This window comes from Zootermopsis nevadensis, unplaced genomic scaffold, assembly GCF_977971745.1.
Source record: "Zootermopsis nevadensis isolate Lab colony 2312 unplaced genomic scaffold, Znev_1.0 Znev_ptg000021l, whole genome shotgun sequence".
NCBI classification, from domain to species: domain Eukaryota; kingdom Metazoa; phylum Arthropoda; class Insecta; order Blattodea; family Termopsidae; genus Zootermopsis; species Zootermopsis nevadensis.
In genome coordinates, this window is record NW_028259153.1 from 10,234,441 (window position 1) to 10,250,525 (window position 16,085).

The window sequence follows — 16,085 nt, forward strand, 5'->3', positions numbered from 1 at the left end:
TCAACTGTTGCTTTGTACGGGTGTAAAACCTGATCTCCTTAAGAGAAGAATATAATTAAGGACGTTTAAAAACAGGACACTGAAAATAATATTTGAGCCAAACGAAAAATTAAACAGGAAATTGAAGATAATTGCATAATAAGGAGCATAATAATTATAATACTCTTAACAAAGTGTTATTTCGATTAAACAATTACAGTAGACAGGTGGGTGAGGCAAGTAGAAGGACACTTTGGAGATCCAGACGTAGGCTTTTATGTTAACCTGCAGACTGACGGGGCGAGAGAAGATCTATTAAACGACTGGAAAACTAAAAGATCGATTATCGATTTTTTACAAATGTTATATACCCGTCCCGGATGGAGGTGAGAGGACGACTTCACTTTCCGACCGCTCTGCATCTGAGGCACTACGATTTCCACTGTTTTAACGACAGCCATTTTGGTCACGTAGCCATAGGAAAAATTGCTGCTTCAGGCGGAAATTAAACCCCGGCCTTGCACTCTGTTGTAATTAAATTTAGTAGGATTTAAGTAAAATCTTACTACATACAGTACAAATTTGTCAGTTTAAACGGTTTCAAATCGGGACTCTTTCGTTGCCAAAAGAACGAAGACTTTAGTCAGTAGCTGAACACACATTAACATTCATCGAGCCGTGCCAAAAACATAACACAGCCATGTCATCAGAGTGACACTATTCTGGCTCCAAGTTCACTAATGGCTACATTTCTATTAATCCCCGCCTAAAGGACACCCTTATGGCACACGTTATTTGCGCTGTGTAGGCCTGGACGTATCACATAAGCTAAGTGAGTGAGTAAGATGCAAGAAGCGTTTAAGTAGCCCATCGCACGGCGCCCACGAACTTCCGTGGTAGAAATGGCGCCGACATCGCTGGATTGAATGTGACGTCAGAGCATGAAGTACTGCTACCCTTACTGGACCATAAATCTCGCTGCTAACTATTTAATACAACAAAGTGACCTCCTCAAACTAGATTTAAGTGACAGTGGTGCCGCTCTGTCGGGAGATACCGGAAACTGTCTCTATGGAGTATCATCTTCAACTTCATCATAATCAGTCTTCGGTCCCAACACTCCATTAGATGGGCAATCTGCCCCCATTCTGACCGTCTGGCTTGATTCATTGTTTAAGTAAGACGTTTAAAGAATTAGCGAAGTCTTTCAGGCTCAGTTTTGTTAAATACGCATTTTAAGGAATCGACCTTCTTAAATGTAGTTTTAGAAAAACCCACAGGACAAATACGTTTTCTAAATAACGAATTATTTCTATCAAACAGGACTTGCTAAATTCTTACAACAGTCATGACTGTGAAATTGTTACCAGCTCAGCTACTCAATTAATTTCAGCCTTTCATGGAACTCGAAATTTAATTACGTGGTCACAGGATCATAAAGCCAGACAAATAAGACACCATATTTGTTTTAAGATCCATTTTAACATTATCCACTTATTTAATAAGAAAACGTACTAGCAAAATTAATATTCTTCTCAGCCAGGACTGGAGTTCTTCATGAGACTCTGGCAGTAGCTCAGTGGACGAAGAAAATCTCGCCTCTTACAGAAACTGGATGCTCATTTCCGTGTTCACAAGATCCGGACACAAAACTAGCATCTAGTAAAAGACTTATTTCGGTCATATTTGGAAATGAGTGTCCAGCATTTCACACCACATCTAAGTTGTAACTAACGTCATGGAGCAGAGACCCACTTGAGAAGCTTAGCTAGCCTTCCTCTGAACCAATAATCGAGGCCAGGACCTCTCGAATACGAAACAGTATTGCTACCACCTTGCTACTGATGAGACTCAAATATAGTGATTGTGGGTTTCATGACTACGTGCAACCCGTCTGAGTCTCTTCTGAACCTCAACAGAATACGTTATTGAAACACAAATCTAAGCTTACTTTTAAGAAATGTTAATTCCTGGAAACCATGGAAGATGTTGATATTGCTACCACCCTTTCTGTTTGATTTTCTAGCGTACACAGATACAGTTTATGGACAGTCAATCAAAACCAAAGGAGATAACAGTTCTTCCTGATAAGTCTGGGGGATTGTGTGTTAAATTGTTGCGCGTTTTGGAGGCGTATACTTAACACGATAAACGCCTTATAGGTGCAATGTCGTATGTCCCCCTGCTCGTCCTGTCATCCCGAAGTACGTCTATATGTCTCGGTTTATTGTTGAACTTTCTAAGGATGCTATTAATTAAATGAGATGTGACTAACATTCAAATTCCAACTAGGCCTATATCAATCCTGCTGTATAATTCGGCCCTGATTCACTGACGTAACCCAAATTCTTAATTTACCAGAAATATTAATGACATAATTTGCTTCGACTATACTCATTCGACGGACTGCTAATTAAACACGAGGTCCCGGTCAGACCTCATAAATTCTATTCTCTTCTTGAAGACTTTAAATATTTTTTCATATATTTGTCAGCATTATTTATGCTACTTACAGACTTTGTTTCATTCTCTCGACTCTAAGTTTCAGTACTGTAAGTCTTCTATTCTTAAGACTATATTTAATCAATATAAATTCATAGCCCAAAAATAATACGCAAATTGGCCGTTGGGTTAACGTGTCAATTTTCTGGGCATCATTTTGTAGGATAATCACTTTCTATAGCTTCCTACCGAAAATATGTTACATAAAGAGTGATATTAGTATTATTATCATCGTCATTATTATGATCATCATCATCTTTGCTGAAAGAACTTTTTACCTAATCACACATTTATCTGTGTTGAATCTGTAAGATATATATCTCAATGTTTTGTAATGTCGCCATATTTGTAATTGTTAAGTTATAAAGAATACTTCATATATCATCTATATTCATATAAAATTTCATATCCATAGCCCTTATTGTTTGTTAGTCATCGCCGCCAAACTGGAAGCTAAATAATAATTCTGACAAGGCCAACATTTTATGGGTTTATACTCTAAAACAATAATTACCTTTACAAAACGGTTTTATTTTGCCTCGTATTTGGTACACTCTACATGGTTAGATACTTGTCAAATTACGATGCAGAATTGTGCAGTATAAAATCAACTGAATGATAAAGTAGTCAGTGAGGATGTGGATTGGATTGAGCTTGCACAGGATATGGAATATAGGTGGGCTCTTGCGAACACGGTAATAAAACTTCGAGGAATTTCTTGAATAGCCTCACGACAACACTGTTTCATGGAGTCAGTTTTTAAGACGAAATTGAGAGTTACTGTCTGTCAATGACGTACTAATAAAAATGATCTCACCCTAATAGGCGATTCAGTCATTGAAACCACTTATCTCCCTCAAGAGCGCAACGTGTTAATCTTAACTGGGCGGAAGGAAATACAAAAATATTATTTTTACTACTTTCCGCCGTCACGCGTTCTGAAATCGCACATTTCTTATCAGTTCACACAGTTTATGATTCCGATTCTGCAAAAGGATTCAGCACGACACCTTTTGCTTACAAGTCGTAAATCCAAAACTGACCACTCCCATCCGCATTCTCTCGAGCGCTCAGAAAGTAATTACTGCACTGACAACGAGCTGTTGGCATGCCTGTTTCATCGTCGGGAGTCCTTGTCTTGATTATCGTACCGAAGGTCGGCGTCCAGGGTTTATCATTAGATGAAGATGGCTGTTTTCTGGGTTGTTGCGCCGTGTAGTCTGGTAAAAGTTTACCGACGTTTCAGAGATCCATCATCAGAGCTCTGATGATTTTTATTTCAGTTCCATTCAAATAGGAATATTCCTCCTCCATCTATGCTTAGGTCTCACAAGTGGTATCTCCCCTTCAGGTTTTCTGACCAGAATGCTATACGCATTTCCCATCTCCCCCTTGTCTGCCACATACAAGTTACATCCATTTCATACACCTTAATTTTATCATCCTCAGAACGTGCCTGTGTAATTGTCTCCGGCCTTCTGTTGCTTACGAAGACAAAATTTTCTCCTCAATCACGATTCTACCCTCAGGGTTGGAGACCGTATTTCATACTACAGAAAACTACAGTTAAGCTTCTAATTTCTTATATTTTAATCTTCGCTGTTTACAATATAAAACTGAAAGACATGATTTTGAACTGTGTTCCCCAAATTTTATCTGCATTGTTACATTATGAATGTGGTACGGTTTTATTTATTTTATTTAGTGTTCTGTCTGACGACAGGTCCATATGAACAAGATCCTTCCATCCTTTTCTCGGACTGGGACCTGTTAATATACGTTCTTGGCAGATGATCCAGAAGTGGTTGGCCATTGCCTTCTTCTGTGTGTGAATGGAGTAATTGTTTGGATGCCACAGAGAAACCGGGGAAGACCCCGGAGGAAAACTCCGTGTTGCCTATAAAATAAACAACAAGTATAGAATGAAGCATGCAGTGTTGTTTCTCTGACAACAAATCCCATATTAACCATTTAGTATTAGGATTTGAACTTCGGACTGTACTCTGAAATTAAACACTCAAATTTGTTCACCACCAAACAACTAAAACAGAAGCAGGTCCCAAGAAATTCGAAACAAAACCACAAAGACATCTGCGTCTGATGTAGACCGTATGTTGGAAACAACAAATGTCACAGGCCCATAACATTTTCATTATACTTCTTCCATATTGCAAAAATTCATGACGTCAGCACGACGAGATCCTGGTGTGGTTGGTTATCTTGCCGGAGATCCGTCAAGTGTCGGCAGACTGTGAGACGTGGTATGACGTAGTCCCAGGCAACTGTGTTAGTGAGTAACTGTGCCACTCAAGACAAGTTAGCGATACGGCGGTAATGTCGTGGTAAACGATAAATCGATCTCTATCTCTTACGCACCTCGAAAATTCGGTGAGTTTATTTTAGGCTGATTTTAACCTTAGCTTAATGATTTTATTTTCCTTGATTGTCGTTCCTTCAGAGCTATTTAAATGCCCGGCAACAGCCAAGCATATGGGTCTCTTGCAAGCTGAAGGTTAAACTTAGGACATTATTTCATTTATATGCCTACGCCTAATTAAAGTACAAGCAATATGATTGTTTGGAGGATCAAGAATTTCACGTATGAAGTTTCAAAATATATTACAATATATAAAAATATATAATAGCTGAATGTAAAACGAAAGAAGACAACAAGAACAACCTCCAAGAAGCAGAGTCCTTCTTGAAGAGCCAACAGTCCATCTGCTCAAGAAATCCCGTCTTTTATAAAACCCAAAGATTCAATATCGTTTTCAGTAGTACACGTCATCTGTAGATATCAGATACCAGCCCACAAACCCACATTTTAATATTACGTCCGCTCCTGTGTTTAAAAGATGTTAAGTTACTATTCTGGTTCTCGTCATAAATACATTAAAGTAACCCGCACTGAGATCTGATCTAGGGACCTATGGAATGCGGGTCAAACGTGCGTTAGTTTGGTCGGTGAATCAGACTCTGGTTCGTACCCCCGTCGACCACCTGGCACGATGTGATGTCAGACTGGCACGTTGCACATAGGGACCGTGCGATAATTATCTCCTATTGAGACGGGCGTCCACCCACTTGTCTGAGCCAGCCATACGGCTGACTGCAGGGGTGTCCGCGCTTCTTACAAACAAACGCGTTAAGTTCACTTGTTTCTTCCACATTTTTATATTGCTACAAAACTCACGAAAGTGTGCAGGTGGGAAAACAAACTAAAACCACTGAGCAGGGTCCTTCTTAAGAAGCTATTAGTTGCTCAGTTAATCAATAAATTCTCCGTCTTTGTGGAAGCTTAAGGTTCATTACAGTGTTCACAGGAGCCACCACTGGTCCGTGTTCTAAGACCGATAAAATCCGTTTAAATAATATCATGTTTAAGAAGCACTTTAATTTTATCGTCCGACATAGGCTACTAGTAGGTCTCCTGAGTAATCTCTCCCTTCAGGTATTCCGACTAATATTTTGTATTAATTTCTCATTAATCCCATGTATACTACATGCCCCACCTTCTCATCCTGATGACTTCATCATCCTAAGAGTTTCAATATTTTCTCTTTCACAAAGCAAGTAGGCCATACAACAAGAAAAGTGTGCTAAAACAGAGGATTAAATGTATGCAATTTATAGCACGCATGCGGGAAATAAAAAATAGGCACAAAATATTAGTAAGGAAACCTGAAGAGAAGACAGCACTTGAAAGGCACAGACAAAGACAGAAGATTAATGTTGAAACAGACAATCGATGATGTGGACCGGATAACTCTACTCAGAATACGGACCAGTGATTGGCTTTTGTGTGCATAGTGACGAACATCAGATTTCATAAAATGGCAAGAAATGTTTCGAATAATGATTATTACCTTATTTACAAGAATCTTGCTCCATGGGATTAATTACCCAGCCCCCCATCTCTCCGAATTTGAGATCAAGATTTGCAGTTCATAATGGACACGTTTTACGACATTTGGCAAATTCATTTTACTGCAGACTCATCACCTCTGCGTCCATCGCGTGGGTCAAAAATCACGCTTCTGACTTCCTCCACCCTAAAACCATTGCGCCCGTACACGTCTAAGAGAAAGGGAGGATATATATGCTCTCTCGTCCTGTCGGTTTGTCCAGTACAACGGACTTCAAAGCAGATATTTATATTTGGTTCATCCTATAAGGTCTGTTTTAATATTTCGCATAAACGTACTGAAGAAGCACAGGAATAAAGGACTATATGAGATTTTTTGTGACGCCGTGTAGCCCGCTGGGTGCTTACAACAGTTTCAGTCTTCACGGTGAAACGATCCTGAAGAAGGAGGCGATACACTGGTAATCACCTAGAAGACCACACGACGTCACATCCCACAATATCACGAATGCCAATACAGGTAGCCCTCGATTTGCGCCGATTCAGAATTACGCCGATTTTGACACCAGAAAGTCAAAAAGTGAAAAAAATATTTTTTACTATTATTTATAACGTTTTACAATGTTTCTCGTACTGATTCTTATACTAAATCGTAATTCTTACATCGCTAATTTTGAATAAAAATTATAAATACAGTCATCTCTGCAATTACGTATGTTTCGTTAACGCGAATTTGCTCCAATGAGATCGATGAATCGGTAAAAGCTGTTTGTTCGATTTCATTCTGGCGCTTTAAACTTTCAAAGGACTAATTTAATCTCTGCGGAGGTACCGGGATTATTTTTACTACGCGATTTTCTATAGGTCGGCGTCTTATATGAATGCAACTGTCGCATAACAGCAGATATGACTGTACACATCAATCACATGAAAGAACCGCAGTCAATCGCGGAGACCAACGAATTGCCGATTGAAAGTGTATAAAATATATTTTTTAAATTCCCTTATTTTATTTACATTATTTCAGAGCGTTAAATGTAATGCCCTTATATTAATCTTCAATGTCATTGAATTCCCATTGATTTACATTATAAAAGAGTTTCAATTTACGCCGGTTCCGTTTACGCCGGTTAGTCCAGGAACGCATCTCCGGCGTAAATCGAGGGCTACCTGTATAACGCTATTCTTATATTTTTGTAGATCTGCTTTGAAAAGTGTAGACCTGTGTAGACTTGCTGATAATTTTAATACACTGTATATAATTATACAGGTATGCGTCATGACAGCTCAGTGATAAAACTGACTGACTACCGAATGAACAATCGGGGTTCAATACCTGGCAGGGTACAATTTTTCTCCATAATAACTCTGAGAGCCACTAAATCACCTATGGTATAGCAACGGGGCTCTGTTCCAGGGAACGAAGTAGCTTAGCTCAATCTAGTGAAAATGTTAAGAATATATAGAGCTTTACTTCAATATTCCTATATTCCAATATTGTGCTCTGCGTTTCTACTTCACCTGGTACATTTATTCATGTGGATAAAATATAATTAACTCAACAGAGTAGAGTTCTTAAAAATCGAATAATTCCTCACCTAGTCAAGAAAGTCTCCGTCTTTTATGAAGCCCATATGTTCATTACCGTGTTCACAACAGCCCGCCATTGTACCGTGTCTATAGATAGTATACGTTTTTGTGAGTAAGGGTGTATAATTGTAGGTCTGTATGTCCACTCGTTCCAATGTGGAAGTCATATTGGGTAAACACAATTTAATTCCCCGCATCAGCTTCATCATCTAGCAGTCTCTTTGAAGGTCATCACAAACACTAAATATTTGCGATTTTTGTAAGTAATCAGCCGAACGTTAACAGATAACAGTATTATTGCACCGTAATGCACAGTGTATCATAAACGTCTACTTCAAAATAACAGCGAAAGGAACTTTGTATTCTCACATCATTTGTTTTCGCTAACGTCACAATCATAAGATGGGGGGTAATTTGAAATTTGCGCACCCCTGCCATTATATAGAGTGTCGGAGGGTATAAGTGATGACATCATGCCCCTGAACAATTGACAATTGGATCGCGGCCGTGCGGAGAGCGAAGGGTGGCTGCCAGAACAACTCGTCCGTCGTTCACTTCATTGCTTAGGGTCAGGGGTGTGAGTTACACCCCGCTGGGAGGCTGATGATAGGGGTGCAAGTGGACTCCCCTGGAGCCGCTGCAAACGAATGGGCCCATCTTGTTTAATTGTCACACTAATATTACAGCTCAATCCACTGCGTCTCCGAATCAGAGGTGTAACAAGTGGACACTGGACTGCAGTGTCGCTACTGTGAGTGACAGTAATAATGTTTGGTTTATTTAACAATGCTTTAACAATTACATAAGTTACGTGGTGCTGAATGCATATAACTAAAGGATAAATCGGAAATATATTGTAAGTTTATTTAGCAACACTCTTTCGACTACAGAGATTATATTCTACAGCTTCGAATGTGATGGTATGATGATTTTAATGGTGAGTATAAAAATATTTGGAAGAACATGGCTTTGACATGTTTGAAGGTACTACCTCAAGTTTCGTCTGTAGAGACTGCGGAGAAACATACAAACATCTCAGGACGAATGAGAGACCCGGGCGATATTTGAGTCATGCACCTCTCATGTGTCTACATTACCGCTTCACCAATCTCGTCAATGACACTGATTAAATAATCCATTTTGATATTATTACGTCTTTAGGGTACGCTGTGAAAAAAAGAGGGTTGAAAAACAATCATAATCGATTTCATACTAATATTTTTAAAACACTGCCTTTGTATTTATCAGGAGAAACTAAGAACACAAAATATTGGGCTTTATATTACTAGTTATAGCCTAAATTTTGCTATCAAATTTACTACGCTTTTCACTAAATTCCTATTTCCATTTTTCATACTTATTTACCATTATGAGATTTGAGGTTTCCAGGTTGAATAGTATGAAGATCGCTGTCTTCTGGGTTCTTACGCCATGCAGTACTTGCTGCTTCCATCATTAGGACGATAAGTAAGCCGCGTACTGATAATGGAAGGAGCATGCACATTTGAAACGTCGATAAACGTCTACCAAACTGCACGGCGTAAAAACCCAGAAGACAATAGGCTTTTCTTTACTATCTCCTTCTAGCCTGCTTAGAAATCTTCCGGATTTAGTGGCATCTTACACGTCGTCTCTCTAATTTCCTCTATAAAGTCCACGCTGTTTTCTTTCCGTAGACACCACATCCAATATTCTTTTTGGGCATATTTCATTTTGCAGTCATATACTAGCCCATATAATGTTAATCACCTGTTCTGTATTTCTCTTTACTTATTTTTAAAAATTCCATTCCTTCCCCAATAATCTCAATTATATCCTTCTGTCAACTGCACACACCAATAATTCTTAAAAGTCCATTTCAAGGACATTCGATGCAAATTTAAAATACGATGTAAATTAAATCTACTCAGGAGTAATCACAGCCTAGCCGAATAATCGATCACATGTCGTGAAAGCGGTACCGTGCAGACATGATAGATTGCATGAGTGTGATTTGCAGTGCATTATGGGTGTCTATCATTTTAAAGCAAATTTGGACGCGTACAAAATAACGAGATAAAAACCTCCCGCCACACATCATAATGTTGGTATGACAAGCTTAATGACGACTACAGCAATTATGATTTTATCATTATATTCGCATCCACTTTATGCAGTGTATAGGCAGATATAACAGCAAAAAGGAAATAAATCATCCAATCTGGACGCGCTGATGAATTGATTTCACGATACTGAACTACGCTGTTTCAACTGCAGAGGTTGTAAAGTATGAAGTAACTATGTGAATCGATAAGTATTTGGAAGTGTGCGATCATAATCTATTTCAAAGAACAATCCCGGCACAACCAGACTTCAATGCCGGCAGAGGTGGGAAATGTTCTTTGCAATAAGCCCTCGTTGTTTTAAACCGTTCTTTTTTATTTTGTCCACCATATAGATAGACCAGGGAGTCCAACATTTTACCTGATAACGGAAGTATAATCAACTTCCCAAAAGTTGTTGTCTTGTAACACCTAAAAGATAAATTACACATTGTCTCGCACCATCCAAACCGGCTCTGAGGCCCATCCAGTCTTTCATTCACTGGTTACCAATGCAAGGTTAAGCACCAGGAATAGTTTTGCCTTTACCGCGTACCTGGCAAACACAAGTTTATAGTGCTACCTTTTCATGAAAATGGTTCGGTTAAGTGATCGTTGTTACAGGAAGAAAAACGTTCATACACTCGTCACATCTGATATCCAAAAATATCGTTCCTCCATAGGCTACTCCTTCAAAATTCACAGTATAAAATCATATTTTCTTATGATTCTACGCTGTATAACAAATGCAGTTGATACAGAGTATTTTAATTTCATGTGCATAAATATAAGTTATATCGTAATTATGAATTGAATATTTTTATTCCGCCTGCTAGAATAGACTACCCGTCCAAACGTCAAACGGTTTTATGTCGACGACTGGATGGAAAACCTATGCAGATTACGATAGCCTACTTACTAAAAACCCTTTTTTCTCTCCAGACAGTCTGCATTACAGCTCATGTGTATGTCACCCTCCCTTAATAGCCTGTACAAAATTCAGCAGCAGCGGAACAAGCGTTTCAGCGACGACAACAATATTATAAATAAGTTCTCACACTTTTGCGCTAGACTGTTGGAACAAACAGACCAGATTGAAAAAGTAGTGGATGATGATAAGGAGACGGGTTCTCCAGAATGACAGACAAGTCTCCATTAGGAAAGTGCTGAGTATCCGTGGCAGAAGAAAGGCTGAATATCAAGATCAAAAGTTAAAATAATTTAGATTTGCTTTCTGTTAAATGAAGTTTCTTTACAAATTTGTTCCTTCTGAACGATGTCAACCAAATGATCTACTTTCCGGGTTTTGGAACATTTACAATAGAGCATTCAGGTAAAAATAAAATTTCTGGGCGGAGAAGTGGATTTGGTATCACGACTGCTCATTTTATTAGTCTTCATGTGACCCTTCCATTTTCCTAAAACTAAAATTTTCCTTAAAGTATTCTGATTATGATTCACTTGAAACATTCAGAACAATTTGTTGGCAACAGTTTCAGAAAATGATTTCCAACAGGACTAATTTTCTAATCATAGCCTGCACAGGCCCACACTGCATAGCCTGAAGTAAGAAGGCTGTTTTTTTAAACGTAGTAACACTCACCAAATGTCAATGGTAAAACAGCTTTATTTACATTTATATAATTATTTCAATCATTTCATTTTTAGAACTCGTGATTGCGTTATGAAGTGCTTATGATCGATACTGTCGATTTCACAAGTCGACTTAATGTCACAACCTGAACGTCGTTCGACGTATCCTTAGAAAAAATTCTATGGGCCTAATAATTCCCTAACATACATTTAGATCGCTGTCTTTAGGTTTAATAATCGGAACCAGTTCGTAAATCATTAAGTTATAAAATGAAGTGTTTGTGAAAATGGTAATGTACTTTCGGGTTCCATAGAAGATAGGAAATTTCGTGACTAGGCGAGTGACTACTATTTTCTCAAGGAGACTCAGCTTCAAAGAGTTAGGGTCATACATTACTCTAAATTGAAAATTCATCTTAAGCCTGTATTTCTCTCTTACACGCAGTTTGCTTCGTAAAAAGGTGATCTGTTTGCAAAACAGTGATGGTCACTCACTGTCTTCCTGTTACGTAGCACGCGCCACTTTCTGTCACTGTGATCACAGGCCTGTGACGCGTAATCATCATTAGCGAACAGACGTTCTCCAGAGCTACCGAAATGGATCCCTCGTCAGAAACTGCAGACAACGCCAACAGCAGGCTGAAGAAACGTACAGAAATTCACAACTGTTTACTAGGGGATGTTTCGTCTTATTATATCCTACTAATAATACGCTGAGCTAGTCAAGAAACACCGAATAGTTTATGAAACCAGAAAGTTCATTACCTTGTTCACAACAGCCCACCAACGGTCCTGAGCCAGATTACTCTAATCCACAACATTCAAATATATTTCTCTTAAATAATTTTAATAGTCTATCCTAATAACTACGCCTAGATTTTCTCAGGGTCTGGGCCCTTCAGGCTTACCACCAAAGGTTCTGTATGCATTTCTCATCTTCGTAATAAGTAACCAATAAACTAGTTAACCAACTAACTAACAAAGCCGTTCTTTCTCGTATAAATGTTAAGTTTTCATTCTTCATGTAGGATTACAGAAGGTACTATAAGGAAAATACTTCGATCGCAATAAAAGAAAATAGATAAAATGGATATTTTGAGGAAGATTCAAAATTTGAATTCCCTCCATACAAGAATTTTCATTTTTGTTTGTAACTACAAGCGGTGTGAGAAAGTCGGACGGAATTCGCTCTAGATTCGCTGTAATGTGTGCCTGAGAATACGGATTACAATTAAGGGCCCCATAAACGAATAATTATTAATTCGACCTTTATGCACTATGATATAGGCTTGTCTTTAAAGTGTGTTTAGTATGTGGGAATAATTAATAGCTATTTAAAAAGTTTCTGACTACTGAATTTTTCTTGCGAGTTTTTCCGGCCCGCGATTAAATAATAATTGTTTGTCTCTGCTGTACAAACTTATAAAACGTTCGTCTTTCTGAAGTTTCGGAGATGTTGAAAAATTTTCTGTAGACTTACTAAAAAAACGCTCTGGAATCTTAACTCAGGCCCTCAATGTTCAGCATCCTACTTAGATGCCTTTTCTCTTAAGCATTTAATTCAATTCATTTTAATTATGTTCGAATCTTAATAAGAATTCCAAATACCAAAATTAATTAATAGCCTATACATGAACGGTCAACAAGCAAGCGGCCCTGCTGTCTGATTATGTAAATAAACTGGACCAAATTCCTGGAGTTACATTAAGGAGCCTTCTTCACTACAGCTAAATTTTTAAAGAACGAAGCTCACCTAACCAATATTTAAAAAGTAAATGTTGGTGATCTGGTTTGAAAAGCCATGTGGACTTTTAAGTAGATCCCAACGTTTGGGTGAACAAACTACCTTCACCTTCAACCATGAAAGTCGAAGCAGTATGTTCTTCCGAAACGTTGTTATCTACCTACAAGTCCACCCAGAAGGCCTACATTTAAATCTTCTTCGCCGTTAGAATTTCAAATCCGATTTTTAAATATTCATTTCGTATTAGAATAATCACATGGTGCATGCTGTTTAAGGAAATGACCACGTTTTACTCCTAGAATCACGCGAACCTCGCAAATACACTGTGTGATTAAAATTAGGGGTTATTTGATGTTAGAGTAATGGTACATACAGTTACCACTGTGCTTTAAATTGTTAAACGCGTCGATCTAACGCAGTCATTTCTACGTTATCCAACCACTTTGAAAGTCATACGTTATTGGTTTGCTTTTTAGAACTTTTGTACGAAATTAGGTCCTTGAAATAAGTCTAATTTTTCTGGGGTTTCTTCCCTCGGCCCATTCTATCTTTCTGCAAAGTTCCGCTGTGCGCTGCAGAACACAAAGAGGATTAACATTCATCTGCACCTTCACAGTCTGGAAAAAGCGAGGGATGGGATGAAAAGCTTTCGGCTGTTGATTTAGAAAGCAAATCTTTTAGAGGTGAAAATGATTTTTAAAGGAAGAGAAAATAACATCCTTTAGTCTAACTCATCCTCCATTGTATTTTTTAAGCTAAAATAGCCGTTCGCTTGTTCACAGACACAAAAACAGGCTCCCTTTTAGATTGGAATCAGCCAACAGAAAAACAAAACAATCCCCACGAAAAACTCATTTCCTATGGCACTAGCGTTAATTCCCACTTGGATTGTAAGTAGAATTAACGAAATCTTTCCTCTGTATTTTCACAAGTGTTGGAAAGTAATTTCAGAACAGCAATTCACCTTTTGTTATCATAGGGTGCTCGTACATTCAGATAAGTCCACATATGCGGATTTATTGGAGAGATTTGAAGCAGCTCTATGGAAATGTATAAAGTAGGAGGATTTAGTTTTTATAAGAATCATAAAATTATTTTTCTCTTACTTAGAAACAGGTACTAATGCATTCCCTTCTGACGTGACGAGTTTATGATCCCTAGAGATTATTTTCTTTGCACAGATGAGAAGGTCTGTTCCTTTGTATTTATAGCTCGTTAGTACATAATCTCTTACATTTCTGAGTAGCTACGAACTCCGTGGAGAATAGTTCTTCACGAGAAGCTCAAAATCGCTCAGACAGTTATAAAGTTCATTCAGATTCTCAGACGCCTGTTGCATACAACTGACTTAGACTCCTTACACACACATACACTGTCTTCATAAATACCGATTCGAGTTTATATCCCAGAATCCAAACGCCTTTCCTAGTCGTCTGCATAAAAGCCAGTACCAGTTGTATTCTGTCACGTAACGATATAAACACATGTGACGGTGAGACGTCACTTATAAGACCAAGAAAAAGATGGAAGTAAGTTACAATATTAAAATGGAACTTTGGCAGGTAGATGGTGAGATGGACGTAGCTGGCAGATCTCTTCAAATTATAACGGCAACACGTGCTCGATCATTGATCTTTATCTACCGTGTCATGACAGCCCACAACTGATTGTATGTGCTTATGATATCTGGCTTCAGCTGTCAGGCGAATGGCTCGCGCGCAGTGATTTGCGTTAAACTTCGCAGTTTCAGTTACCTTACCACCTAAACTGGAATGGACGACAGGTGATTTACCAATCTCGAATTTTCGAATATAGGACAACCGGTTAGCATTAACACTAACTATTAACACTTTCAGACTGGCCATATCCATCAGCAACTAAAATTCAAATACTTGATTTGAATTGTTTTTTAAAGGGAATGATTTTTGTACATTATGTATTTCTACTATTTATTTTGTGGTTTAAATATTACATTGACATCCTTAATGATTTTATAACACTGTTGTGAGTTCTGAAATTCTCTTAACATGTTTCCATAAACATCTTTCGGCCTACCATTATTAGAAGAGTAAGCAAACCTTTTGGCTGCCCCTTCTTATCTGCAAATATATACGGAGTCTGCATCTCAAACCGAGTTCATAAATACGCGTTTTTTATCCAAACGGAAAACTTCAAAATTTCATTAATAAAAATACCATATCCATATGGTGTAATACTATCTCATCACAAACAATTTGCTTCTGAATTTAATACAGAACAACTCATCGTTAAAATGAAGGGTGTAAAGTGATTTGTAGTCATGTGTCGGCACGCTGCAGTCCTACCACGTTGCCAAGCGACGGCTGAGTGCATGTAACAATCGCTGATGCCAGCCGTCCATCTCACATCACCTACTGACCGTGCGCCAAAGTCGTCCTCGTGGGGGGGAGAAGTGGGGGAACTCCGGTACGAATCTCCTGTCCCCTCACCGCCACACTCTCACGTTTTCAAACAACTAGAACGTTTTATCACCACACCGTATCACATGGGTGGAAGGGCAGCAGGGAGGAAGTCTGAGACCGGTAGGCGTGGCATTCAACAGAGCTGCAATCCTATCAGAAACTCCGGTGTAATCTCCCCAAAACCTCGACCACCAATCCTGGAGAAACCCGCGCACAGCTTTTGCCAGATCGATCTTATTGGTGTGGAAGAAAAATTCGCGATACTGTTCATGTTACAATTTACTATTATA

General features: G+C 38.5%; 1 protein-coding gene across 1 annotated transcript in view; it reads right to left on the reverse strand.

The window, feature by feature from the left end:
- The window catches only part of LOC147873178 (uncharacterized), a 300,974-nt gene that overhangs the window by 7,031 nt on the left and 277,858 nt on the right, over positions 1-16,085 (reverse strand). The window lies entirely within an intron of this gene.